Source organism: Phascolarctos cinereus, unplaced genomic scaffold, assembly GCF_003287225.1.
Source record: "Phascolarctos cinereus isolate Bilbo 61053 unplaced genomic scaffold, phaCin_HiC Scaffold_8;HRSCAF=390, whole genome shotgun sequence".
NCBI classification, from domain to species: domain Eukaryota; kingdom Metazoa; phylum Chordata; class Mammalia; order Diprotodontia; family Phascolarctidae; genus Phascolarctos; species Phascolarctos cinereus.
The window spans coordinates 10099534-10127508 of NW_027556291.1; the positions used below are offsets into that span (position 1 = coordinate 10099534).

The following is a 27975-nucleotide window of genomic DNA, read 5'->3' on the forward strand; positions in this document are numbered from 1 at the left end:
AGGAGAATTTTGCTGGTGGATTAGGTCCAGAAAGGGGAAAGGAATAAGTGCTTGGATAGCACCTATGTGCTGAGCGCTTTACAAGTACAATCTTATTTGATCTCAAAGCACAGCCGTGGAGCCAGAGAAATAGGGCCCCCTTTTTATAGAGCTGTTTTATTGTCATCGTTGGGATGGGTGAATGGGTTTCCATCTGTCTTATCAGCCCCACGCTGAAAATTTCCTCCAGGTTACAACTTGGCATGTGAGCCTGCAGTCTCACAGGATTTCATCTAATTACTTGACCAGATGATGGATTTTTTTTTCTTCTTTAAAGCATGTCCATCTTCAAAGATGACGTGTTGGTTTTAAAAGTGTGTGCCCTGGCAAAGGCGGCATTGTGGATCTCACCAGGGCCTTCCTGCTAGTTTACAAAAAGCGATGGGGCCTGGGCTGCTGAGCTGGCTTCCCTATGGGGAAGGGCTTTGGAGTGACAGCCAGTAATTTAGCCATTAAGGTTAATATTCATCTTCTCTCTGTCTGTTGAAACTTCTAGGGCAGGCCGTGCAAATAGCTTATCAGGTAGTTTTAAAGGTCATGTGCGAAGGAAAAAATTCTCTACCTCTCCTAGACATGTCTTTGCAATCCCTGGCTGCCCATGGTCATTTCTCTGCTCTTTTCCTCTGCATCTTTTGTCAGGGCTTGAGCTGGTTGCCAGCAGGCCTGCCTGGAAGGCAGCTGGCTCTGTGTGTTGCTGTCAGCCTTGCTTAAGGTCACACAGGTAGTAATTGCTGGAAGCCAGATTTGAACCCGGGAACACGGATTCCAGAGCTAGTGCTATTTCTGCTAGCGACCTTGAGGGCCTCTGACTCTTATGGGCCTTTCCTTTAACTCTCACACTTTTTCTCCTCTGCTTTAAGCTGTGCCTGTTGGTGATTAGACCAGAGGCAGGACTAAGAAAGAAATACTCCATTGAGCTGAGTAAGAATAAAGATGAGCCAATAAGCCACTTTTCTGACTTCCTTTGAGAAAAGGCCCTGCTTCTACCAACCAACCCTCTGGCCTGCCTCCTCAGCCCAACTGACCTCCCTCTGAAGGCTGTTTGTTACAGTGAAAAGATCCCTGGACCTGGATTCAAATGCTACCTTTGAGGCTTACTACCTTTGTGACCTAGCAAGAGTCTCAGTTTGCTTATCCGTAAAATGGGAGAATTGGACTAGAGGGGCTCTGGATGCCTTCCAGCTCTAGATCTATGTTTCTCTGACCTGGCTTCTCTACCTCTTACTAGGTGTGTGACCTTGGGTAAGTCACTTTTCCTCTTCTGGCCCTCAGATTCCTCTTCTGTAAAATTAAGGTATTGGATGAGATGATGGTGTTTCTTCACAGTCCTCCCCCCAATACCTCAAGGAAAATGAACCCTGCTTCCATCACCAAGGACTCCTCAGTCTAGGTCCCTTCTTTAGCTCCCTTTGGTGTGATTTTCCTGAATCATCCCTTCTTCTCCTTTCCTTTTTTGTTCCTTCTTTTCAGGAGATTGAAGGAACAGGGGGAGCTTGAAGAATGAAGGCATGGAAGCTTTGTTTTTAGAACAAGAGCTTAGGCTTTTCTGGGGACTCTAAAGGCTTGGCCTTCCTTCAGAAGAGTGAGCTAGATTCCAGCGCCTTCTTGCAGGTAGCCTCAACCAAGGGACATTTCTATTTCCTTAGGTAGCAGGTCAAGTTTTCCTTTCCTTGATTAGGGGGTGGGACAAGCATTTTAAAGTACCTACCATTAAGTACTTCTACAGGGAGGCACGGAGCATACAATGACAATAAGGAAAATAGCTCCCACCTGGGGTGGGGGTGGAGGACAGTGGGCAGGGCTTACATTCTCCTGGAAGCAGAATGCCCCAGCATAGGACTAACTTACTAACACTGGGTGACCTCGGGCAAATCACTAACCCTTTTTGGGCCTCAGTTTGTCCATCTGTAAAATTAGGGGGTTGCACCACATGGCCTCTGTGGTCCTCTCTAGCTCTGATCCTTCTATGAGTTTGGCTGGAATATAGACTGTACTCAGGGGAGTGAGGTGTAATTAAGTCTAGAAAGGTGGGCAGAAATCATCAAAGGGCTTGAAATGTCAAGCTGAGTGAGGTGTTTAGGTGTGATCCTAGAGGCTGCAGGAAAGCTACAGAACTTGGTCCTTGAGCAAAGGAAAAAAGGGGCCACATTTGTGCTTTAGGAAGATTATTGGAGCAGCTGTGTGGAAGATGGCTGGGAGAGGGGAGAATTCGGAAGCCAGAAGTATCATTGGGAGACTTGCCTTGGTCTGGGTGAGTTATATGAGCCTGAATAATGGTAGTAGTAGTGGTAGTAGTAATAATAATGGTTATGATGACGATGACAATAATAGCATTTATGTAGTGTTTTAGGGTTTGCAAGTGCTTTTCAGATGTTAATTCATTTGATCCCCACAACAATCATATGAGGTACGTACTTGTATTATCCTTATTTTATAGATGAAGAAACTGAGGCAGACAGAGGTGAAGTGACTTGCCTCGAGTCACAGAGCTAATAAGTACCTGACACAGGATTAGAACTCGGATATTTCTGGTTCCAAAGCCCACACTCTATTCACTTTGCCACTAAGCTGCCTGTTCTTTTTGACATGAATCCAAACCTATAGATTCACTCTCACGAATTGGCTTCTCTCTTTGAATTCAACAACACCCCTTGAAACACAGAACTGCAAACGAGGAGATGCACATCACTTGGAGAATGACTAAACCACTTTTGATTCCTGAATGGATTGTAATATTACTGCGCTGTCAAATTATGAATATGAAGGATTCAGGGAACCATGAGAAGACTTTTATGAATAGATGCAAAATGGAGTAGGGAAAACCAGGCAAACAATATACCTGGTTATTTTAACAATGTAAAAGTAAATAAAAACAATTTAAATGAAAAAACAACAACCAAAATAAACTGAGTACTATCTAATTATAAGGACTGAGCCTAGCCCCAAAGATGTGACCAGAAAAATGAACCTTTTTCCATTCACTGGAGTCATGGGTGACTATGGGTGTAGAATATTATAAGTACTCTCAGACTCATTTTGGTATGTGGGTTAGTTTTGAAAAATTACTTTTTAAAAAGTATGGGAGATGGCTTTCTGGGTTAGGGAGGTGGAAGGATATGTCTGGAGGTCAAGGAGATGTAAAAGCTAAAGACAGCAATAAAAATGTAAAATTAAAAACAAATAATGCCCATGAAGTTAAGTAATAGACTGATCAATACCATATTGATTTATTATGTTTCTAATTCTGGAAGGCAGAGGAATTAAGAGAGTCATACTGTCATTTCCTTGAAGTTTTTTTTTTTCTTTTTTAAATTAAAGAATAATGTAGCATAAGGCCATCCTGTTTTGGACCATGGTTGAGTTGGGCACCCAAGCAGGAGTTCTAAGTCATGGGAATCTGAGTGGCACCAAGAAAGTGGCTAAACAGACATGCTACTGTCACTCAGAGTCAACCATGCCCCATGTCCCAGGACTCAAGCTGAAGTAAGGAGAATGTCAAAGAAGGACATGGGGAGGGATTTGGAAGGAGGTCAGAGATTGAATTTGGGGAGGAGATATTTGTGAGGCTTCAAGGAGAAGGGCAGAGGAGAAGGAGAAGGCCTTGAGCCAGAAGAGATTGAGGAAAAGGGGGAGAAGGAAGAAGATGAGAAGCAGGAACAGCAGAAATCAAGTTTTGCCCAAGAGGTTTGTACTTCACGATAATGTTGCCCCTTACTGCTTGGGCTAGTCACTTCTCTTTTTGGCCTTCAGTTTCATCCACTATAAAATGACCTTTGTTCTAACTAACCCATTAATAGGCCTCATTGAAAGTCTTTGAGCAGAGGCTAAAACAGGGGTAGGGAACCTTCAGCCTGGAGGCCACATGTGGCCTTGACTGAGTCAAAGGGCCACACTTGAGGACCTAGAGGACTACATGTGGCCTCGAGACTGAAGTTCCCCATCCGTGGGCTAAATGATACTTGTCTGGGAGGCTGTGGAGGAGGTTGGATTACATGACCTCTACCATCCTTTCTAGCTCTAAAATCAATGATCCATGATCCCAGCTTTAACACCAAACATGGACATTTTAGCCAGCGGACTGAATTTTTCCTTGAGATAGTAGATGTATTTGAACCTGGAACTGGTAGAGTAAAATCGCATAATGAAAGCTGGTACCCCAAAGCCCTGGCATGAAGCTTAAGGAGGAGAAATAGACAATTTTTATTCAGCATTCCTTTTACTTAGGTACATTCTTAAAATTTCATGACTTTCCAAAAGGCAGTACTCTTTATGTGTCTAGAATACGTAAGGAACGAGTTAAAGTGAATAGCATCAATCTTGAATTAGCATTCCAGCACTTTTCTCAGGTGTGGATGTCCCCTCATGCCAGTGTATTTTCCTTATGTGTTCTGTTTTAAGATGCTTTCTCTGCACGTAGTGGTGGTTTAGAAGAAGTAAAGCTACCTGGTGGAAAGAGGACTGAGCTAGGAATTGGTATTGTAATTGTAGTTTCCACAGTCAAGCCCTCACCACATAACCAGGAGAAAGGATGTCTGGGCCTCACATTTTTCAGGAGACATCATTCCAGGAGGGATGGGAGGCTCTCAAGGATGAAACCATTTCAGTGAAGAGGAAGAGGAGAAGCTGGAAAAGGAGAAAGATGTGGCCCTGTAAGGAACCCACTGTCAAAGGGAGAGTTTATATAAGCATGAATAGAAGATGGAAATATCTGAGGATGAGTACAAAAGACTAGTAAAATGCTTTAGAATTTCGAATTTCCTTAAGAGTGCTAAAGCACAGAATGCGTCATGAGTCTGCCATTTACTAGCTATGGGACCATGGGCTAGTTCCTTAATCTCTCTGGGCCTTGGTTTCCTCATCTGGAAGATGAGAGGTCTGGACTGCATGGCCTTCTAAGGTCCTTTTCCCCTTTGACTTTATGATCACAGAAGAACGGTAAGGGTGACAGAAAAGGTGGCCTCCCTCCCCCCATCCTTTTCTTTTTAACTATTTTATGAGCAAGAGAGTAGATGGGATGATGATGGTAATGAATGGCACAGAGAACTCTCAGAAGAAGGATAGCGCCCAAATGCTTAGCAGGGAGTAGAAAGCCAAGATAAGAGAGGAGGCTGGCAGTCACTGGAAGCACTGGCTCAGGCCATTGCCGAGCTACTGTTTGGGATCTTTTTAAGGGCTACACAATGAAGGAAGGGTAAATATTGTTTCCACATCCAATAAAGGAACAGAGGTCGTGTCTACAAACTACCTTTCTTGGTAGGGCCATGTGGTAGTACCCTCCCTCATCCATGGGATGCCAAAATGTTGGCCTAGATGATCTTTTCCCTCCCAGTTGGCTATTCCTTTGTTTCCACTTGGCATCTCCTGGAGACCCTCACTGCATGATACCTCATCAAGCTGTAGTGACCTAGAGTATGCTGCTTGTCGCCTTCCCCAAAGATCTTCCCCTTCCTCTACTCCTAGGCACTGGCCACCATGAAAGTGCCAGAGGACTTGGGAAGAGAGGCTGCCACACCCACCTCCACAGAGCCTTAGCCATGGCCACTCATGGTAGAAGGAATATGTGGTCTCCCCACAGACTTCCCTTCCTTCTGACCCAGTCATACCTTTTCACATTTATGATCAGCTACTTTATTTGTTTGTATCATTAGAAAGCCTTGGGAGCCAGAGATCACTGGTCTTCCTCAGCTACAAGGTGACTCTGTCCACTCCAGCACAAGAGAGCTTCATTTTAGTCACCGAGTTCCTTTGTCAGAGTCTGTGATTGTAGGAAACCCTTATGAGGTTGTAGGGTCTGGTCTAGGGGAAGCCACTTGGGGTTGCTGTGGTTAGGATTCAGGTCTGTCATGTCACTTTAGGCTTTCCTGGAGCCAAGGCCTTTGAAGGCACTGTCAGGAAGCTCACCTGATCTGGGAAAGAAGGTACACACTCACATGCAAATGGAAAAGGGCCTCTTGCCAAAACACAAGGCAAGGAAGTAAAAACTGTCATGGGAAAAAAAGCCTCCTGAGCTGGGAGGGCCAGAGGCTGGCCAGAGTAGCCTTTCAGCTCACGGGGGCTTTGGCTGGCTTGCTGGCCAGGGCCTGGGCCTTTTAAGCCAAGGGGAGACTGTAGTGCTGGAGAGGAGGATTTTTGTACTTCTCTCTTGCTACCCCTTTAGGCTAGGGGTGTATGTGTGGGGGGCAACCATGGAGTGCTGCATTTAGGTCCAAGTGTCCAAACCAGCCTTGCAAAGCACACTGGGTTTGTTTCGTTGTGTTTCTTCTCCAAAGCCCCCACTGTAGCTCGCTTGGTTCCTTGGACCTAAACCCACAGAGCAGCAGGCTGGCAGGCTTCAGGGGCTGGCACAGGGCAGTGTTCAAAGTACCTTGGGGAAAATGGAAGCAGCTCAGCAGAAACGTGTCAGAAGTCCACCAGAAAACTTTGGGGAAAGCTCCTTCTCTCTTTTGGCGGTTTCTTCCCTCTCCCCTCCTCAAAAAATGTATAAATAATGTAAGTTGGAGCCCAACCCCATGGATCATTGATTCTCTCTTTCCCAGGCTGGCTCCTCTGAAGGAAATCTCACATTTTTATGAACACATACCTTTCTACTATTTAGCTCCCAGATCAATGGCCTATGTTCCTGTTTCTGAGCCTGGTTCACCTTTTCTCTCCTTCTCTCCTGGATTCCTTGGAGTTTAGTTTCTGGTTTTTCCTCTACATGAAATTTCTTTGCTAAGTTAAAAAAACCCACATACAAACACCCCCCAACACAGACGCATACACACGCATGCATGCACATACACACACATACATGCATGCATGCATATACACGCACATGCACATGCACACACACGCACTTCCTTTTGTCCATGTCAAGATAGCATGTTTAATTCCACTTGACAGCTTGCACTCCCAGACCATCTACTGTCCTTTCTTGGGCTTCTGCAGGTTTCTAATTTCCCACTTGTCTCGGGGAAATTTCTAGACTTTGGTGTCTTCCCTTTTCATGCTACTTACAATATAGTTAGGGTTTCTCTTTTGCTTTGACTTGGTTTCCCTCCTGAACTTTTTCTATACATCTTGTTTTTTCTATTTGTATCCCCAGTGCTTGGCACATAGTAAAGGCTTGACAAATGGTTTTTTTTATTCATTCATTCATTCATTCATTCATTCATTCATTCATTCATCATCTTCAACTTCCCCCAATAAAGGATTCAGAGAAACGTGGGAAGACTTGTATGATTGGCTTCAAAGGGAGAAGTGAGCAGAGGCAAGAGAACAATTTACATGAGGACTGCAATTAGGTAGAGCAGAACATCCCTGCAAGACTCCAGAATTCTGCTTGTTGGCCAGTCGGGACTTGGGAGGCCTACTTCTCAGGCATGCTCCCTGCCCTTCCTCTTACCTGAGAGGTGGTGGGCTATTGGTTGAGTAAGGAGGCATGCCTTGCAGCCATATGCTGATTCCTTTTGCTCACCTCTACTGCTTAGTTACAAGGGTGGAGTCTGTTGATGACATAGACATTGGAGGGATGATAATTTTTTCAAAAGACATTTTTTTTTGAAGTCTCCCTCCTCGTTAACTCCTCCTGTGCCTATAAAGATGCTCAAACCTCCCCTCTCGGAATGAAAAGCTCTCTGCTCTTACTTCTTCCTCTTAACTATCAGCCTATTTCTTTCCATTGTCTCATTGCCAGACTTAAGTAAAGGCTCACCCTAGGCAGGCCTTGGAAATGAAACTGCTGGAAACGTTGGCCTGGACTGCAGGAGGAAAGGCCACCTTTTTTGACCTCCCTGGTCTATCCAGCTCTTCCTCCCACATAACCCAATGGTCATACTTTAGATCTGTGTAGTCTTCTAGCTAGTCCCCAGAGCTTTTGTCTTGAGCTGCACTGGAGCCCAGCCTGTCCTGCTTCTGGGTTCCATTTCTGTCTGTGTACACATAGCTAGGTAGAAACCCATTGCCCCTTATACCTTGTATATAAGGTATAAACCTTGTATATACAGAAAGCTGCTTGGGTAATGTTTGGGCTTTGCTGTGCATCTTTGCAAGTATCTTGCTGCCCTCGGCCTTTCTACGTGATGGAGAGCCTTCTCTGCCTTCTCCCCCATATGCTTGGATCACAGCTGCCTGAGTATTGCTTTAGCTCTGGCCAAATCCTTTCTTTAGGCCATCTGTTAGAGCTGGCCCCCATGGCCAGACTTGCCATGTAGAGGATAAATGGGTAGATAGATGGTGGCAGATTGTTGGCTGCTCTGTAAATTTCTAGGGCGGTTGTCACAGTGGTTCCTAAGCATTCTAAATGATACTAGAGAGATCATTAAGGGGGAAAAAAAATTAAAATAACCTGGATGGATGACAAATAGGACAGAATTGCATTTTTTTTAAATCCAGACCTGTGATTATATTAATGCAGGCCCTCCAGGTGTGAAAATCCTCTCCACTAATGCAAATTAACAATTTCTCTATAACTTATAGTCTTATATAGTTGGCTAGGGGGACAGAGAGGTTTAGCAACTTGCCCATGGTTATTCAGCCAGTAAATATCAGAGAGTTCAATTTGAACTCAGGCCTTCCTGATTCCAAAGTTGGTATTCTGTCTACTATGCCCATGCTTCCTGTCATAGACTTTCACAGCAGGGAAAAAAACACTGACTGTAAGGTGATGCACATTTGGGCTTTTTTTCTTTCTGGATTTTTTTTTTTACCTCAGGACCCTTGGCCACCTCTTACCAAGCTGCCCAGGATGTGTGGGCTTTAAGTCATAGTCTGCATTAGGGGAAGAAGGAGTCTTGTTTAGCAGCTCCCTAAATGCATTAAAATAGAATTTGATTTACGAACACGTGAGTCACATACAAATTTTCAGGGGTTCTTTGGGCAGATTGACTTAGACTAAGGAAGACCTGGGTTAAAATCTTGCCTCTGAGACTTACTAGTCTTGTGACCCTGGACAAGTCACTGCCTCTCTCTGCCTCAGTTTTCTCATCTGTAAAATGGGGATAGTGATAGTCCTTGCCTCCCAAGGTTGTTGTTATGGTCAAATGAGCAATGTCTATCAGGTGTTTTGCAAATCTAAAAGTGTTATTATAGAAATGTGAGCTATTATTGTCTAAAGCAAGGCACGTTTATTATTGGCCACTGATTTACTATGCCCTGTACATGGTAGTCTCCCAACTTCAAAAAGAGTCTGGGGAAGTTACCCCCCCCAAAAAAAAAAAGAATGAGAGATTCTAGGATGAAAAGGGAAAGACATTGGCCTTGCTCAGGCTGGAGAAGGGAGAGGGTCTGGAAGGCTTACACCTGTGGTTTTATGTGCGTGGGGAACTCCCAGATGAGAGTGTTCCCTCTGCACATGCAAAACACCTTTTGAAAACCTAGTCTTAGAATTGCTTGGGGACACTGAGAGATTAAGTGTCTTACCCAGGGTCACACAGTCAGTCAGTCAATAAGCATTTATTAAGCCCCTATTATGTGCCAGGCACTGTGTTAAGGCAGCACTCAAACCCAGGTCTTTGTGGTTGTGAGAACAGCTCTCTATCCACTTTTCTATGCTGTGTGTTGAAGACAAAAGGATGATTTGTCCATAATATGACCTGGTTCATAGCTGTTTTCCATGACTGTAGACTATGGAATGAGCCCAAACAATTGACGCAAGGAGCTTTGGGAAAGCTAGGCTTAGGAACTCTTGGCTTTTGGGGCGACCAAATACGAAGGAGGACTGGGGAAGGCTGAAGTCTTCTCACCCCCAGAGCTCTCAGAGAGAAAGGCTATTGGTCTGTGTGAGGCCTGTAGGCCTGCCCCAGTTGGTATCTTCAGGCCATTTCTAGTGCATCATTTTATAAGAGATGGCCCTACTTGCCCAAGGTTTGGGGAAACTAGGCAGTGCGGCCCAAACCAGTAACACAGTCTCTCTTCTCTTTTCTCTCTTTTTTTTTTATGGGACTCTGTGAGTGAGGGGAGTAGCCTGTGTCAGTGGGCCGTTGGCCTGGTAAGGATGGCCAGAGCAGAAGGGGAGAGAGATGCCTTGTAGAAAATGGCATGTGCCCAAGCTATAGAGCATGGGATTCTGAAGAAACTTGGCATGCTGGCCAGAGACGCAGCTGCAGGGGAGGGCAGGGTCTCTGCTAGTTGGTCATCCCACCTCAGTGAGTGTATGGGGACTGCCAGGGACTCTGTGGAGGAGATTCTATTCCCTCCTGGGCCTCAGACCACCCTCTCCAGGCTGCTTTTTTTTTTCCCCCATTTTTCATTTGAATAGATTTGTATTGATATCTTTTGTTTTTACATTATTTAGATTTCCCTCTGATTCCCCTGTGGTCCCTCCAGTCATCCTTTGTAATAAAGAATTTAAAAAAAAAAGAAAACCAGAGAAAACAAATCAGCAAGACATAGAAGAAGTCTGCCATTAGATGCAGTGTTCCTGGCTTGCGGCCCGCCCCTCTCCACATTTCCAAAGATGTCTTTGAAGCATTCCCTTCAAGCAATACCAAGAGGGGAAGAACACTTGGCCTGCGTATTGGCACTCTCTTCACCCCATCTTCAGTTACTTTGCATATACTCTATATGAACTTTGTCTTTTCTTATCTGTAAAACACATTTCATGCCCTAAGTAGAATGGAAGCTCTTTGAAGGCAGGGCACATTTTGCTTTTGTCTTTGCTTGCCCAGTGTCTGGCGACAGGGCCTGGCACGAGCTGGCACCTAAAAGACACTTCTTAAATTGCACTGAAGGGAGGAGGGGGCAGGACTGGGTCCAGGGGTCCAGAACATTCATGTTATGCAGACAGTTTAGCTGGAATACAAACTAGGAGGGGTGTTGATGTGGAACGTGAAAGAAGGCCAGACAGATCAGTGGGCCAGCCAAGGAAAGGAGGGCTAAAGTGGGACTGAGAGGTGGGGAAGATCTCTTCACCTGTGGATCTGTGTGGAGTGCCTACTGGGTACCCCTCCCTGTGCCCACTGTTACTAGGTAGAGGCCGTAACTCTGAGAGCAGGGCCTGCTGCATCCTCCAAATCTCATGTGTTTGGCAAAGCCTCCTGCTCCAAACTGGGATGAAGCTGTCCCTCACATTATCTCATGTCTGGGGCATCTCACCACGTTTTGCATTTGTTTGAAAGCTCTCTAATGTGTTTGTCAAGTGAACACATATGTTGATTGATAAATAATAAATAAGTAGCATGTGGCATAGAGAGCATTCCAGTCTCAGAGAAGTGGCAAACACCACCAGGATGGGCTATTGGGGTGTTTACCTTTGCTCCCCTAATCTTGCCTAACCACCATTTTCTTGGCCCACCTTGTGGAAGCCATGGATGCTCCTACCTTCATTGCACCAACTTCTCAGCCTGGTATTTCAAGGTCTCCACAGTATGGTCCCCACCCATCACTCCCTGTAGCTGCTACCTGCACACAGTACCTGACTTTGTTCTCCTGTCTCCTTACCTTTGCCCAGGCTATCAGGAAGGCCCTCTCTCCTCACCTCCAACTTGTGACATTCCCAGCTTCTTTCAAAGCATGGTTCAGGAGGCCAAGAGGCCTTTCCTGTTGCCCTCAGTTGAAATGCCTTTGTCTACACTTGGTAGTTACTTATCAGTGGAGAAGTGGCAGCCCCCCAGGTGAATGCAATTTCCTCCAGGGCCAGGAAAAAGTCCTGTTTATCTTTGCCTCCTCAGTGTCTAGTCCAGAACTCAGTGTATATATATATTTTTGCATTCTTATCTGCTATTTCATGGGTGTAGGGAGCTTCTAGTATACATATTCCTTCCAGTTGTAGAGAGGTCAAGTGACTTGGCCAGGGTCACATGGTCAGCATGTGTTAGAAGCTAGCTTCCCTTCTGGGCTGGCACCAGCTGCTTCTCCACATTGGCAGCCTTGACCTGAGTCACATCATGCTGCCTTCACTGCACTTCCCTAGGTTACCTCAGCAAACCTTTCACTGCATGGCATCGCCAGGGAATGGAAAGGTACTGTGGTGTGTGTGTTCATTTAGTCAGCACACATTGCTGGGTGGTCTGCTGCATGGGGGCTGAGCTCGGCTTTGTGAGGGATCCAAGGATTAGTAAGAACACTTGACTTTGGAAGTCACAGGCCTTGGGTTCTGGTCTTGGCACTTGCTACCTATCAGATCGTGGATAAATCATTTCCCTTCTCTTGACCTCTACAAAATGAGGATGGCCTTTAAGGTCCTTCCAGATCTAAGCATAGCTTACAATCTAGTAGGAAAGAACAGGGGGAGAAAGCAGTGAAGACTTCTTGGAGGTAGGGACATCTGAGCTGGGCCTGAAAGGACGAGGAGGAGCTAGCCTAGTGGATGGGGGGGGGCAGATCTCATTCTTTCTTAAGCTGGGAATTTCTGCTCCCCTGTCCCCCAAAGTCATGGAGTCTCAGAAAGAGCTCTGGATCTGCCACAAGAGGATGTAGATTCAAATCGTGGTTTGAGGCCTCAGTTTCCTAATCTGTAAAGTGATGATGTTGTACCAGATGGCCTCTTCCAAATGAGATTCTATTGGTAAAGTGCTTAGGACAGCGCCTGGCACATAGTAGGTCCTTACCAAATGCTTAGCTCCTTCCCTCCCACCTCTTCCAGCTCCTCAGATTGGGTGAATCCCAGAGATGGTTCTGAGTGGGGGTGTCTGTTCTCTTCCCAGTTTATTTTCTCAGCAGGAGTCAAAGGTCCTGAAATGTCACCTTCTTTAAATGGTTTACTAGCTCATGGGTGCCACAGTGGTGGGTAGAAAAATCTGATTTCTCAGAATAGCATGGTGACTCCTAAATAAATGTATGATTTTCCTATGCCCCTGAATAGTAGCAAACTCCTCTTGGTCGGATGAGAGGCTTGTCTGTTTGGCAACTTTAGACTCTGTTCATTCAGCAAAGGGCCGGCCACATTCTCTACAATATCATTGCCACCATCGTCTTAGTCAGAGTTTGAATTACGTTTGCTAAAGGTGAAGATCTGTTGTATTTAAATAGACATCGAGCAATTTAGGTCCTAAATGTACCGCTTAAAAGGCCTTGGGTCCAGACAGAAAACACCTGTCCATGCTGTGAATCCAGATGGGGAAGCTGCAATCTTGAGAGTGAGCTAGCTGTGCCCCACAATGAGGATAAACAAGACCAATTATCTTAGAAGCCAAATCTTCTGAAATAAATTGTCTGAGGAATCGACCTTTTGAAAGGATCAAAGCCCAGTGTGGATTGCGTAAAGATGTTCTATCCTGGACACTGTAGCCTCTCATTTCTATTTTTTTTTCCTTTTTCATGCCCTCTTAAAGGTGACATTTTTAACATGTAAAGCATGTTCCACACTCTGGAAAGTGAATTTCTTTCAACACGGATTTCCAAATTGACCTAAACTTCTCAAAAAGCAAGCCAAATGGAGCCTGAGCAGTGTGTAGAGAAATCACAAGGCGTGGAGGGCCCAAACAGGCGTAGCCTTCCCAAGCTGCACCGCGCCCCACGTCCTCCTTCAGATCCCAGGGAATCCAGGCAGGGGCCTAGGGGTACTCAGGGTTTGGTGCTTGTAGGGACTTGGGTTAGGATGGCTGACGTATCAAAACCAATGGCCATACATCAAGGAACAGGAATGCAAGCTTGTAGCTGAGCATAGATTGCAGAGAAAATTGGGGGTTTACTTTTTTATTTTCTTTAAATTTTTATTATTTTTAGGCAATTGGGGTTAAGTGACTTGCCCAGGGTCACACATCTAGTAAGTGTCAAGTGTTTGGTCTGAGGCCAGATTTGAACTCAGGTCCTCCTGACTTCAGGGCCACTGTGCCACCTAGCTGCCCCAGGGGTTCAGTTTTTTAAAGGAGGTTTTTATTTCCTTCTTAGATGAGATTTGATATTAAGCTTGTAGGGGTGGGAAGGGGTCAGGTTGTCGGCTAGTGAGCCTGGATATTAACAGTATCTTCCTCGACCTGGAGAACTTGGCCTTCACTGTCGGCCAGTCTCTGTCTCCTGGAGCCTGTGACTCTGTATCTGCTGCTTTGTAATGGGGCATCATGCTCGCCCCAGGCCCCCACTTACATCTTATCTCTGGAAAACCCTGAAAGGGGTCAGCTTTTTACCTCTCTGTCATTTTCTAACATTTCCAGGGCTCAGCTCAGATGCCATGAGACGTGAGACATTTCCTGACTCTCTCCTTAGCACTTCCTCCCTTTTGAAATGACTGTTTACTTACTTCTGTGCCCAATGTACCCCCTGTCTCTCAGGTGAATGTAAGTTCCCCGAAGACAAGACCATTTCATTTTTGTCTGTACATCTCTTCTTTGTTCTTGAAGAGGACCGGGCCTGGTACCTGTTAGGCCTTTAATAAATACTTGATTTCAATTGAATTGTGTCAGAAGTGGATCCATTTAAAACAAATGAAATACCCCATTTAAAATGTGCCAGCGTGGTACCTCTGACCTTGTTGGAGCTCACTGAAACTTCTATTTTGAAGGGAATCCAGTCTGGGCCTCATTTCCTCCTCCCACCCCCTTTGCTAGGTGAGCTGTGCTCTAGCCTCTTGGCCTTATCTTTGCCTTTTAGAGTAGAAAGGAAGTAAATTGGGGAAGATAAAATCAGATAGATGGGGAAGCTAAATGTTTCTGGAGAAAAAGACTGGTATATTTAAGAACTGCTCCCAGGAAAGGCTTTATTACCTTACGTTTGGAAGGTATTTAGCTTTCCAAAGCACTTTTATATCTATTATCTCATTTTATTCTCATGAGGTTTTATTTATCATAAAAAGGTATTTACATATTTACAATTCTTCCCCACTCCCAAAGCAACAACATTTCTGTGAACATTACGGTATCAATTTCCTAGAAACTCGGACTTTTTGTTTTTCCTTTACTCGTTTCTTCTTCCTCTTTCTTCTTGTCAGGGCCCCTAGTGTGTGAGGGTACACTTCCCAGAGAGGTCAGCACTATTGCCAATGCTCTTGCTTTCACCTTCCAGGGAAAGAAGAGCTAGGTAACCAGCCATATGGGGTTGCTATTTGAGCATTGTAAAGTTATCATGAACATTCCTGTGCAGACCCTGAGGCCCGTGGCTTTGAGACCTGCTACTTATTAGTCGGGTGACTTGTAGAAAGTCACTTCCCCTCCTTAGGTCTGTTTCCTCCTCTGTAAAATGAAGGGGTTGGGCATCAGAAGAATGAAAGGAGAATTGCATTCTAACTGCCCTGGAATTATGGGAAATTGCAACCCTTTGTATTTGGGTGCAGAAAATGTTTTGCTGTATAATTCCTTCCTGTTTATTATACTGTTTCACATGTTAATTAGTTCCTGCTATTGGATCAATATGTCTCTTCTATGGCCTAGTAAGAAAGGGAAAGTCTGCATTGGATGGAGACTTGGGTCATGTCACTGATGGCTAATGAACCTGGGAATATTGAGAGATGCCACAGCAAGAAATTGTTCTCCTCTCTCTTCAGCCCCTAATTCTTCTATATGTGTCCTTCGATTTTCTACAAGGGCACATATGCAAAGTAGTCCCAGGAACAGTCCTGAGTGCCCTGTATTTCCCTAAGGTGGAAATGCAAACGAGACTCAAATAACAGATGGGTTCATTCCAGCAGAGAAAGGACACCAGGCCTGGAGTCAACCACTTGGAGCTCAGATCTCATTACTAAATAAGCATGTCCCAAGTCACATCTGTCTGGGCCTCAATTTCCTCCTCCTTTGTAAAATGAGAGAGTTGGGCTCCATGACCTCCAAGTTCCCTTCCCACTCTCAAACTGTGATCTTAGGATTAGATGTTCTTGAAGGCTCCCTGTAGCTTGAAAGCCTATGAGCCCACAGTCTGGACTAACTGGTTGTGCAGGTCTCTGGCTCAAGCATATCTAGTGTCTAGATGTTGGCATAGTTCTTGCTCCCTGCCCTTCTCCTGAGTGGGTGCTATCTCTCCTAGCCCAGATCTCCATTTTGACTTTACCCAGGAATTTGTCTCGTAAAACATTCCGCGCGTCAGCTCTGGTTGTCCTATTTGTATTTCCTGCAGCCTCTTAATGATATTTTCAATGTCTCCATCCTCAGATCTCTGTTTCTGTTTTCTAACCACAGCCCCTGGTGATATTCCTTTGCTCCAGGCTCCCTTGGTTCACCATTTTAGGTCCTTAGCTTTGGTCTGACGCTCAACTATCCTTTTCGTAGTTTGACCCTTTCTGCTTGTTTCCCTGGCCCGCCTCCTCCCCTTCAAGCTGTTGACATAGACAGGTGGCACCTGAAGCCTGCACCCTAATTATTATTGTCTTGCTTTCTTAATGTTGAAACAGAAAACCAACCAACTGTGAACCAATGCAGAACTGATCAAGCCCAAGCCTCCTTTTTCAGCTGGCAGATGGCTATGTGAACTCCTGCTTGACTGAGTTTGCCCTATTGTTCCCTAGGCTACAAGAGAGGCCCCCATCAGTAGGCCCCCATTTCCCACTGGTCAGATCAAGCCATAGCAAAGAAGAAAGAAAATTGGCCCTAGAAAGGACTCAGCGTCTTTTCTAATCACAACTTCTAACCCCCCTGCTTCTATTTTTGTCTTCCTTTGGTTTTATTTTCCAGTTTCCTCTTATAGCTTCTCTCTCTCCACAGTGCCTGCCATGATACTCCCTAACCCAGCCTCCTCCTTTACATATTGAAGACTACCATGGCTCCTGGTTTCCCCTGTTTGTGGTTTTGCACATGCATGCACCTTGTTCCTTGGTCTAGTATATTTGATTGAAGCACATACATACACTTATGTGTATACATATAAATATATATACATGTCTGAAGTCTCTACACAGATATTTCATGGTCACGGACAAGAATTATTCATGATTACTGAAAGTATTCCCCAGTTTTCCAAATGTGTTCCAGCTTCTTCTACCCTGCCCTTTCAAGTCTAGGCCCAGTTCATTTTACAGCTTAAAGTTGCTCCAAGATAGGCAGATCCACCATGACTGGCACATAGATGTGGATTGGCCCAATGAGAATTTCATATCTATTTTTCCTCTGCTCTCTTTTTCCAGCCTGGATGGTTAAACTGATCTCTTTTGAATAATCACAATTTTACTGAGGAGATTATGTAGGCCTCAATGTTCTGGGTCTCAGTGTTCCTGAGGCCATGCCATGGATGCAATGATGTCATGAGTATAACTATGTCCTTCACTGTGGCAGAGTGGACCTCAGTCTGGTGCAAGCACCTCCTATTTGTCAGATACTGTGCTACCTTCTGGTGATCCAAAGCAAACAAAATCAAATAGTCCCTGTCCTCAAGGAGCTTACATTCTAATGTTAGAGGCAGTGCATAATGAAAAGAAGATTGGATATGGGGTTAGCAGAGGATCAAGAGTTCAGAGCTAGAAGGGATCTTAGAGGCTATTTAATCCAACCCTTTTGAATTTTACACAAGAGGAAACTGAAGTCCAAAGAAGTTAAATGACTCTTCCAAGGTCATACAGGCAACAAAATTTGTACTTTAGGACTTGTACTCAGGTTGTCCAACTCTACTTTCAGTGCTCTTCCCAGTTTACCATATTTAAATCCTACCCTTCCCCACTTCTGAGCTGGGTGACCTCAGGCAAGTCATTAAGTCCCTCTGAGGCTTGATTTCTTCCTCTGTAAGATAAGGACAATAATGCCTCAGTAGGTTTCTGTTAGGATCCAGTAGAGTGTAAACTCCTTGAAGGCAAGGGCACTTCAGAAATACTTAGTGGATTGGAGGGAGAGAGGGGGGAAGTGATGGAGAAAGAAAGAGAGGGGAGGATGGAGAGAGAGAGAGAGAGAAAGAGAGAGGGGGGAGGGAGAGGAAGAGAGAGGGAAGAGACAGGGAGGAGGGAAAGAGAGGGGAGGAGGGGGAGAGAGAGAGAGAGGAGAGAGGGAGGGAGGGAGAGAGGAGAGAGAGGGGAGGAAGAGAGAGGGGGAGTGATGGAGAAAGAAAGAGGGGGGATGGAGAGAGGGAGAGAGAAAGAGAGAGGGGGAGGGAGAGGAAGAGAGAGGAAGAGACAGGGAGGAGGGAAAGAGGGGAGGAGGGGGGAGAGAGAGAGAGAGGGAGAGAGGAGGGAGGGAGGGAGGAGAGAGAGGGGAGAAGAGAGAGGGGAGTGATGGAGAAAGAAAGAGAGGGGGATGGAGAGAGGGAGAGAGAAAGAGAGAGGGGGAGGGAGAGGAAGAGAGAGGGAAGAGACAGGGAGGAGGGAAAGAGAGGGGAGGAGGGGGGAGAGAGAGAGAGAGGGAGGGAGGGAGGGAGAGGAGGAGAGAGAGGGGAGGAAGAGAGAGGGGGAGTGATGGAGAAAGAAAGAGGGGGGGATGGAGAGAGGGAGAGAGAAAGAGAGAGGGGGGAGGGAGAGGAAGAGAGAGGGAAGAGAGAGGGAGGAGGGAAAGAGAGGGGAGGAGGGGGGAGAGAGAGGGAGAGAAAGGGAGGGAGGGAGAGGAGGAGAGAGAGGGGGGAGACAGAGGAGAGAGAGAGAGAGAGAGAGAGAGAGAGAGAGAGAGAGAGAGAGAGAGAGAGAGAGAGAGAGAGAGAGAGAGTATGCTTGTGTGCAAAGCATTTTGCAAATCATACAGCACTTTAGAAACCTGAGTTGTTGCTCATGGGCAACCTCACCTTTTTCCCTTCACCCATCCTTTGAATGTGGGGATCAAGTTGGCATATGATGTCCTCGTGTCTCTGAGGCTTAGCTGGCACTCCATCCCTTTGCATGATTTTGAAGAGAAAACCATAGTTTCCCAAGTCCAAAGCTTTTTCTTGAGCCAAACATGAGAAATGACTGGGAGGTCTCCCTCCTTTGGCATGTTCCACAATTTCTCTGAAGTTCACCAGTTGGCTTTTTCCCGGCCCTTTCTAACCTACTGCTGTGCCTTATGCCTCCTGCCCTCCATCATTCTTTCCAGCTTTGTGGCAGGATTCCTGAAAAGATCTTGGAGTCAGTGCTTAGTAAGGTCAGTGCCCTCCAGTTTCTAATAACCTCCTCCTCTCTTAAAAATATGCTTGCTAATATCTTCACCTCAATGTGCTGAGCATTAACTTTCAGCCCATGTGCTGCCTAAAGGCTGGGTGAGGCCATCCTTGAATCTTAGAAATCTCAAGAGTGAGGAGGTGAGCAGACCCAGGACACTTTCCCTCTTTGGCAGGTTGATCTTGTGGCTCAGTATCTGCTTGGAGATCACTTGAGACTTCCTTCTTGGACTGGTACCCTGGCCATAGCCCATCTCCATTCCCTGCCCTCTGCACCTTTCATTGGTCTTGGCACGATCTTGAACCATGTCCTTTCATAAGCCCACTGCTGCACATTCTTTTTTCTATTGATAGTGTCTTTATTCTCATTTGACCTTCTCCTTCTTTCCTCCTGACCCTGTGTCTCTATATAGATTTCTTTCATTTGCTTTGTGAGTTTTGCTATTTTTTTTTTTCATATTTGCTATTGCTACACTTTGGACACCTTCTGGTTTTTTCCTACCTATCATCTCCATTAATTGATCCTTTTTGCCTTCGGCTTCACTTCTTCCCTTGAAAGCATTCTTAAACACTCTTCTCTCCCCTCTATCATTCATCAATGCTTATGCTTCTTTATGTCTGAACAAGTGTATGTTTATCCTTCTGAAGCCTTGGCCATTTTGTTTTTGGCTTTTGAGATTTTAATTTTATCGATTACCTTGAACGCTCATGTGTGTGTGGCCTTCCACGAATCCGTCACCAGGGTCTACAGCCAATAGGCCAAAGACCAAAGACCTTCCCCTCCAGAGGTGCGCACCCTGCTGGACAGTGGGATCATCTACATTCCATCTCACAACTACTAGACCTTTTGACACAGAAATCCTAGCAAATCAAGGGACCGACTTCCCTCTCCCCCTCTTTGAAGCCTATTCCTTAATGTTACAGGGTGTATCCAGATAAGCTTCTTTCAATCCTTATGTTCACAGATGGATTTGAAATCTCTGCCTTTGTTGTTGACTTGGAATCCCTACCTAACACCATTCCTCTTGTATGCTAGAAAGATACTATATCCCTAAGTAACTCCTTTCATGTTGGAGAGTTGGAGATGCAGACTTCACCACCTCCAAATATCAGTGACTTCACAGATGTGGGGGCTCCCTCTGGTGATGCATATAGTGACCCAGCAAGGCCCTCCTGTCCTGTGACACTTTTGCCCATGGCCTCTCATCAGGGCCTCCACCCCCCTAGCTGGGGGGCCTCCTTTGTTCTTATTCATCAGACATTTCCTGGTTACCAGTGCAGTCTGCAGGCTGGCCATTAGTTAGCCCTTGCTCTTGGCTCCATGAGCCCATCTTTCTTTCTTGTCACATAGTTTCTCTGATGATATCCCTTGTGCCACTGCTTCTGCACGGTTTGTCATTTGTAACATTCTGCAGCCTGTCTGGGCCCAACATGTGCCCTTCCATTGCCCTTTGAACAGTCCTCAACACCAAGCCTTTGGAGAACCATGCTGTTCCGTGACTTAGAATGCACAATAAATCAAGAATCGTGTTAAAAAGACGGGCCTTCATTTTGGGGAGAAGCTTAGGGTCATTAGAAGAACTACACAGTTTCCCAAAGGCAATCCAGCTTGCCCTCCTCCTCCTGGCCTGTTCAGTGCTAGGCCCAGCTTCCTGTCCATTTGCCTGCAGAGACACATAGCCTCACAAATCTGATTTTTGCTCTCCTCCATTCACATCTGCCAACATATATCTTCCAACACAGAGGTCAGATCAAGGTCATAAACTCTTGAATTATGTGCACAAAACAAAAATCCCACTGTCTTTGGTTCTTTTATCCAAAGGCCCGGCAGGAAGAAGCTCTAACTGAACTGCTTGGAGAGCAATCGATTTCCCTCTCCATCTCATCCTTACTTTTGGAATTCTCTTCCCCCGAGCCCTACAGGGAGCACCTCGTGCATGGCATGTTTCTACTTGCAATTCTGCTTTACTCAGATTTGGGTGACTTTTGTCTTTTGGGGTCCACTTGCGACCTCTCCTGTTTGGCTTTATCAGTGGCCTCACTGTTATTTGCCTTCCTCTGGTAGGGAGTCAGAGGGCCTGCTCTGCTGCTTACCATTTGTGTGATTTTGGACAAGTCCTTTAACTTCTCTGGACCTCAGTCTCTTCCTCTGGCTTAAAGTCCTGAGATCCACTCCCTCCCCCACCCCACCCACAATTTCTTCTGGAATGTAGGTCACACCTATAATTATCCCATTATCCTTCTCTCAGGTCTTTCTCCAGATACTCTCCCCTCTTCCCTCTCCTCTCAAGTGGACCTCAGAGAATGCCATTTCTTCTGAGACAATTGAACCATGCCTCCTTTTCTTGAAAAGATGGCTGTTTTCAGCCTAACCCTGACCTCTGTTTTCTTGCTTCACCTCTTGTTCGGTCCTTGTTACTTTAATTTCCTTAGTCTTCCCTGTGCCCTTTCCCCCACCATAATTCTAAAGAATAAGGACCTTCTCTCTCTCTTTCTCTCTTTCCCCTTCCCTCCCCACTCTCTCTTTCCTCTCTCTCTCTCTCTCTCTCTCTCTCTCTCTCTTTCTCCCTCCCTCTCCCTCCCTCCCTCCCTCTTTCCATCTTTGTCTCTTTGTCTCTTTCCCTCCCTCCCTTCCCTCATTCCCCCATTTCTGGAAGGCCACAAATCTACCCCTTGTCTCTACTAGCCCCTTTGGGCTTTTCCACCTTGTTTTGAGGGATTTGTTTCATTTTCCATTTCAGTCTGGATCTAAACATCTGGGCTTGCTGTCTCTGCCTCACTTATATTAATGCACCCCCTTCTACACCTGGTTTTCCCTGGTGGGACATCCTTGTCCCTAAATGAAAACTGCCTGAAGGCTGGGCGGCCTCCCTCATTCTCCCCTTGTTTCCATGATGTTTCATGTCTCCTCCTTTTATTCCTTTCTCTGGTCCCAGTGTCTCCCCTGTTTCATTTCTTTCCTGGAGAGGACGAGTAAGCCAGGCCACAGCCCTTACAGCAACACCGGCCCTTTTCTTCCTATCCCATTCTCCAACATAAATGTACTTTCTCTGTGGATCTTAAAATCACACCGAACTCTGCCTATTTGCAGGGAGTTGAATCGCCATATTTATGTTTCCTGGGCTCATTCCAGCTGGGGTGATCAGCAGAATCTCCACCATGTGGCCTCCCAGGAGGGATCCTTCACTTCCCTCCTCCCCTCCTAAAGGTAAACAGGTTTGGGGCTTGTTTCTCTTCTCCTTCTCTCTTGCTGTAGTCAGGCAGCAAGCATTAATTAAATGTGTACTATGTGCCAGTCAAAGAGCTAAGCACCAGAGACACAGAGAAAAGTAAAACCAGTCCCTGCCCTTAGGGAGCTTACATTCTAGCATGTAAATAAACAGACAACACAGGCATAAATAAGTACATAAAAATACACATGCTGGCATTTTCAAAAGGACTGGCAATCAGTACTGAGCACCCATGGGCCTCACAACAAAAAAATCAAGTGTCTCTTCCCATTCTTTTTTCTTATTCCTTTTTTCTGCCTACATTCTTCTTCCCTTCCCCAATTCTCCAGCTTTTTTTCTATTTACTGCTGATGCTTCTCTTGCTATTTTCTTTTTTTTAAATTTATTTACTTATTTTTAGTTTTCAACATTCACTTTTATAAGATTTTGAGTTCTAACCATTTCCCCCTCCCTCCCTCCACTGCCCCCTCCCCAAGACAGCATTCAATCTGATATAGGCTGCTATCATTCTCCTTTCTCCACAAGGCTTGGCATGGCCTGTGCCCACACTATGTTCTCCCCCTTGTCTCTCTCTTGGATTGCCTGCTCCGATTACCCCAATGTCTCCTATAGCCATCCATTCCTCTCAGTCCTATTAATAACCATGTTACTTCCCATGGACACCACCCACTGATACTGGTGAAGCATATTTGATCCTTTCAAACAATCTTCAGAGGTAAGGGTAGCAAGAGATTATCATCCCTATTTAACATATGAGAAAACTGAGGCCCTAAGAGGTGAAATCATTCTCCTGCACAGTTTGGCTGAGAACTCATGTATTTACTCTTAGCCATGTGCTCTTTCTACTAGACCATGAGAACTTCACATAGATTCTCTCTTATTAATCACTAGATTGCTGCTCTTCAATCGTTTCCGTCACATCTGACTTTTTGTGACCCCATCTGAGGTTTTCTTGGCAGAGATACTGGAATGGTTTGCCATTTCCTTCTCCAGCTTATTTGACTAAAGGAGGAAACTGAGGCAAACAGGGTGAAGTGACTTGCCCAGGGCCACACAGCTAGTAAGTATCTGAGGCCAGATTTGAACTCAGGAAGATGGATTCCTGGCACTCTAGCCTCTGCAGCGCCATCTTAGCTACACTTTATCCTGATCACACATTTTGTGCTTATCCTGTGATGCTCAGGAGCACCTGAACATTTGATTAGCATCTTCCCTACTCCATTCTCTAAGTAGTAAGTGAAAGTATTGAATTGTATTGAACTCAGAATGGACCCCTAAGGAGCCTGTTTGACACCTCCACCTAATCTTCTATTGAGCTGTTAGTAACAGCTCTTTGTAATCAATTTATTTCAACTAGTTGTATATCTAAACTCTCCATTTTATGGCAGTTCTAGCTAATCCATAATCATCTTGGCTAGCCTATATTCCTTTCTATTTTAAAAAATATGGGGGCATCTAGGTGGTGCAGTGGATAGAGCTCCAGCCTTGAAGTCTGGAGGACCTGAGTTCAAATCCAGCCTCAGATACTTGATACCGTATGACCCTGGGCTTGTCACTTAATCCCAACTGCCTCACCCCCCCAAAAAAAAGCCAAAAAACCAAACTTCCATTTCTGCGACAGCTAGGTGGCACAGTGGATAGAGCACCGGCCCTGGAGTCAGGAGGACCTGAGTTCAAATATGGACTCAGACACATAACACTTAATAGCTCTGTGACCCTGGGCAAGTCACTTAACCCCATTGCCTAGCCAAAAAACCAAACCAAAACAACAACAAAAAATAAAATAAAAAATATGTCAAAGCAAGGAATGAAATGTGATTTTGTATAATTTCTTTCTGACAGCCTTGAGTTACCTCTTGTTCCTCACTTGACTGGGGTGGGGGGAGTCCTAAACACATCACCAATTAACACCTTTGCATGTCACACCAGCTCTTCCTAGCACTGAGCTAGTAGTCAAGGGAAACTTATCGAATGGTTGCTCTCTGGTGTCGTGTGGTCTTCTCTACTGGTGCTCAACCCTTTCTTGCTCTTTGGAAGATAGCCTGTTGTTATCAGGTACCCACTATAACCTACTGTTGCCTGTTTTCCAGTACTGCATAGAGATAGACAGACATTACTGAGATAGTTCCACCTGATGTGACCTTGTAACTTCTATGGCTTAGCTCTCTCGTGAGCTCCAATCCCTTATCACCAACTGCTTGCTGGAAATCTCTTCCTTCACGATCTGATCCATCAGTATCTCAAGCTCAGCATGTCCTTCTCTTTCCTCCCAAGTCCCTCTCTTTGGCCAGAGCATCGCCATTCTACCAGTCATCCAACTTCACAATATAAAAGTCATCCTTGACTTTCAGCCCAATCCTCTCATTGCTAAGTCTTGTTGATTCTATCTCTTCTTACATTCATTCCATTCTCCACTCACAGCTTCTACCCTAATTTAGGTTCCTCCCAACTGATCTTGCTTCCAATTTCTCCTGTCTCCAATCCATCCTCACACTGCTGTCAAACTGGTAGTCCCAAAGCACATGACCATGTCATTCCTCTGCTCAAAAACCTTCAATGTTTTCCTGGGATAAAAGACACCTGGTATTCAAAGCTCCCAAACACCTTTTCGGACTTATTTCATATTACTCCCATTCACATCAAGTTGGCCTATTTACCAATTTGACTACATGCTATCCTGCCCCACTTCACCTTTGAATGCCACTTTCTCTCCAGTTAGACCTTTTCTGATCCCCTCAGGAGAAGGTTTTTTTCTCCCTCCTAAAATGACTTTGTAGACACTTTGTATTTACTTCTCTGTCAACACGTTGGACTCTTCCCCAGTGGAATATAAGCTCTCTGAGAGCAGAGGTTGCTTTTTGTCTTGTGTTTGCAGCCCCTGTCCCTAGAACATATGGGTTATCAATACAAAACTTTAAAAAAATATCAATTCTCCTTCCTAGGGAAGGTACAGCACTGAACTCCTTTTGCCATTGAATAAAATTGTGTTGTTAGCCATCTGTATGATTGCAGCCGAATTTGTAATTACCTGTGACTAAGAGTCACTTGACAAACAATGAGCCCTGTGAAGCTTGGTATATGATAGACAACCCACTAGGCTAGCACTGACATTTCATGGGCTTTCATGGTGGCTCCAGGCTGTATGTGACAGAATCATAGAGGGCTTGAGGACAGAATGGTGTGGAAGGAGCACCTGCTCAGGCTTTGAATCCTGGTTCTGCTACTTTTTTTAACTGTGATCTTGGGCAAGTCACTTGACTGTGCCTCACCTATAAAAATGACAGACTTGGATTCATTGACCTCTAAGCTCCCTTTGAGATCTAAATCTCTGATTGGCATATCATTTCTGTTTTTTCTCTCTCTTTTTTTCTGTTTTCTCTTGTTTAGAGTTCTTGGAGTAGTCCCAAGAATCCCTCTAATATCCCTTCCAGCTCTGATTGACTTGACTAAAATCACAGAGCTGGGTTTTGAGCCCAGGTCTCCCGACTGCTAATCCAGTACATTTTGCCAAACTTTGATTCAAATCAGAGCTGCAATGAAAGTTTCAGCAAAGTCAGGAAACCACTTGCATGTCTTTGGTTCAAATTTAAATTGAAAATCTCAAAGCTAGGATTGGGTTAATTTCTTCTTAGAAGCAATAAGACTTTTTGATTCAAAGGCCTGAGTAAAAACCTTTAAAATACTGCTAAGCAATGCTGAAGAATCAGGTGCATTTGAATGGGAATAAACTAATATATTTCTTAAAGGGGAAGCCCAGGCTAACGAGTAGAACAGTTGACTCTGAGCCAAGAGTGCTGGCGCTGCTGTGCCCCACTCTGTTAACTCTGCCGTTGTCAGTGACCATCAGTTTACTCATAGTTAAAGAGGGATCAGCACTTGCTAGATAAAGCAATGTGACCAAAATATCATGGAGTGATTACTTACTGAATTTATGGCCAATTCATGATTTCAGAACAAATGCAAAGTCTAGAAATATTCGACTTTACAGAGACAGAAGAATTGTTTTGTGTTAAATAAAATATATATAGAAAAGCATTTTCCAGATATGTCATAGTTTTTACTGAGCTCCAGAAGTATTTAGAACATTAAACAAACTGGAAATGTAATAAGATTTTAGCAGACCAAGCTCAAACTATTGCCCAAACCACATTTCTGGTTATTGTCTGGCAGATACCACAGATACCAACAGTCATACAAGCAAGTGTCTGTCTTCTCTGGTAATGCACATGTTTGTTATCTTTTTTTTTTTTTTGGCTTTGCTTTTAATACATCAAACCCGCCAAATAGATATTTGTCTTCAATTCGATTAATTGCAGGAGGATTAATTCTTAATATGAACTACTTAGCTTCTGGATTCTATTTCCTTCAAGCAAGACCACTCAGTGGTTTCTGTTTAGTTACTGGTTTGTCCAAAGTCCACATCAAGTCTTCACCCTTACCCCAACTCCATTAGCTATAATTAATTCCCATTTTAGACTTTTTTTTAAATTGAACCAGTAAGAGTTTCAGTGGACACTGGAACCCATTTTCCTTTTCTCATCTTGAGCTCTAACTAGAGCAGGGTAGCTGGAATTCATTTTTTTTTTCTTATCCAGAGATGTAACTGGAGTGGAGCAAATGGAACCTTTCCCTAGGATACTAGAATTTAAAGGACATTGGTGACACTTGTATTCTTTCTGTTGGTTGAAACCACAGAACTTAGAACCTAATAAGCAAGTACAGTTGAAATAGGAAGCTATCAGATAGAGGTTCTTTCTCCCCACTGGTAAACTCTTCCCTGACCTGGTCCTTACCTGCACCTTCTATTAGCAGTATCCTTCCCAACAGAGGCCTTAGAGTGTCCTGGAGTCTCTGCGTCCCTCACACGCTCTGGTGTTCCAGAGTCTCTCTGCTGCTCAGGGCCTTATGAACTGAGCTTCGAGATGTTTCCAAGATTTCCTCCACCCCCATGGCATTGGTCTTCACAATTGGATGCAAGGGCATCTAGTGTTGCCTGCTCCAGGCAGCAGAATTGCTAATGCGAGAATGAAGTGTGCTCAGGAGCTTGGGAGGCAAGGCCAGCAATGCCTTTTGTGAAGTTGGCAAAAAGATAGAGGACAGGGCGAACTCTTCAAGTGAAACATTTGTTGTGAAATGTTTGCCAGGTACACTTAGGCACTGTTGGTAGAGCTGTGAAATGGTACAACTGTTCTGGAAAACAACTTGAAATTATCTTAGGAAAGTCACTCAAATGAATATACCCCTTGATTCAAAGACCAAGAGAAAGGCTGTATAGACACAGTAATATTTGTAGTGACATTGAAGGCAAACCCAACTTGTGGCCTATGAATATAGTAAAGCTATCATGTTGCTGAAGGAATTATAAATGTAAAGAATTCAGAGAAACTTAGGAAGCCACATATGAACTGATGTGTCCTGAAGCAAGCAGGCCCAAGAAGAACATTTGATCCAGTGGTCACAGTAATGTGAAAGAAAACCACATTGAAGGACATGAGAATTCAATCAATACAGAGATCTGTCATGAATTCAGTTGTACTTGACTGGGAGGAAACTGAAAATGAGCAGGGTTAAATGACTTGCCTAGGGTCACAGGGCTAATAAGTGTCTGAGGCAGGATTTGAACTCAGGTCTTCCATGACTCCAAGGTCTATGTGCTGTGCCAAGAATGCAAGTGAAATGTAAGCTCCTTGAGGGTTATTTCATTTTTGTCTTTGTGCCCCAGTCCCTAGCGTAGTGTCAGGCACATAACAGGCATTGAATAAATCCTTGTTGCATTGAACTGACCAACCACCCCAATGGAAATGAAGCCAAGACT

The 27975-nt window shown here is 44.8% G+C and overlaps 1 protein-coding gene across 2 annotated transcripts in view; it reads right to left on the bottom strand.

The window, feature by feature from the left end:
* LOC110192337 (chromatin target of PRMT1 protein-like) overlaps positions 1–27132 on the bottom strand; it is a 39513-nt gene extending 12381 nt beyond the window's left edge. For both annotated transcript variants that reach the window (XM_078147794.1, XM_078147793.1), the window contains exon 1: positions 26954–27132. The gene's annotated coding sequence lies outside the window, so the exon portion shown is untranslated. The remainder of the gene's footprint in view (positions 1–26953) is intronic.
* Positions 27133–27975: the final 843 nt, after the last annotated feature.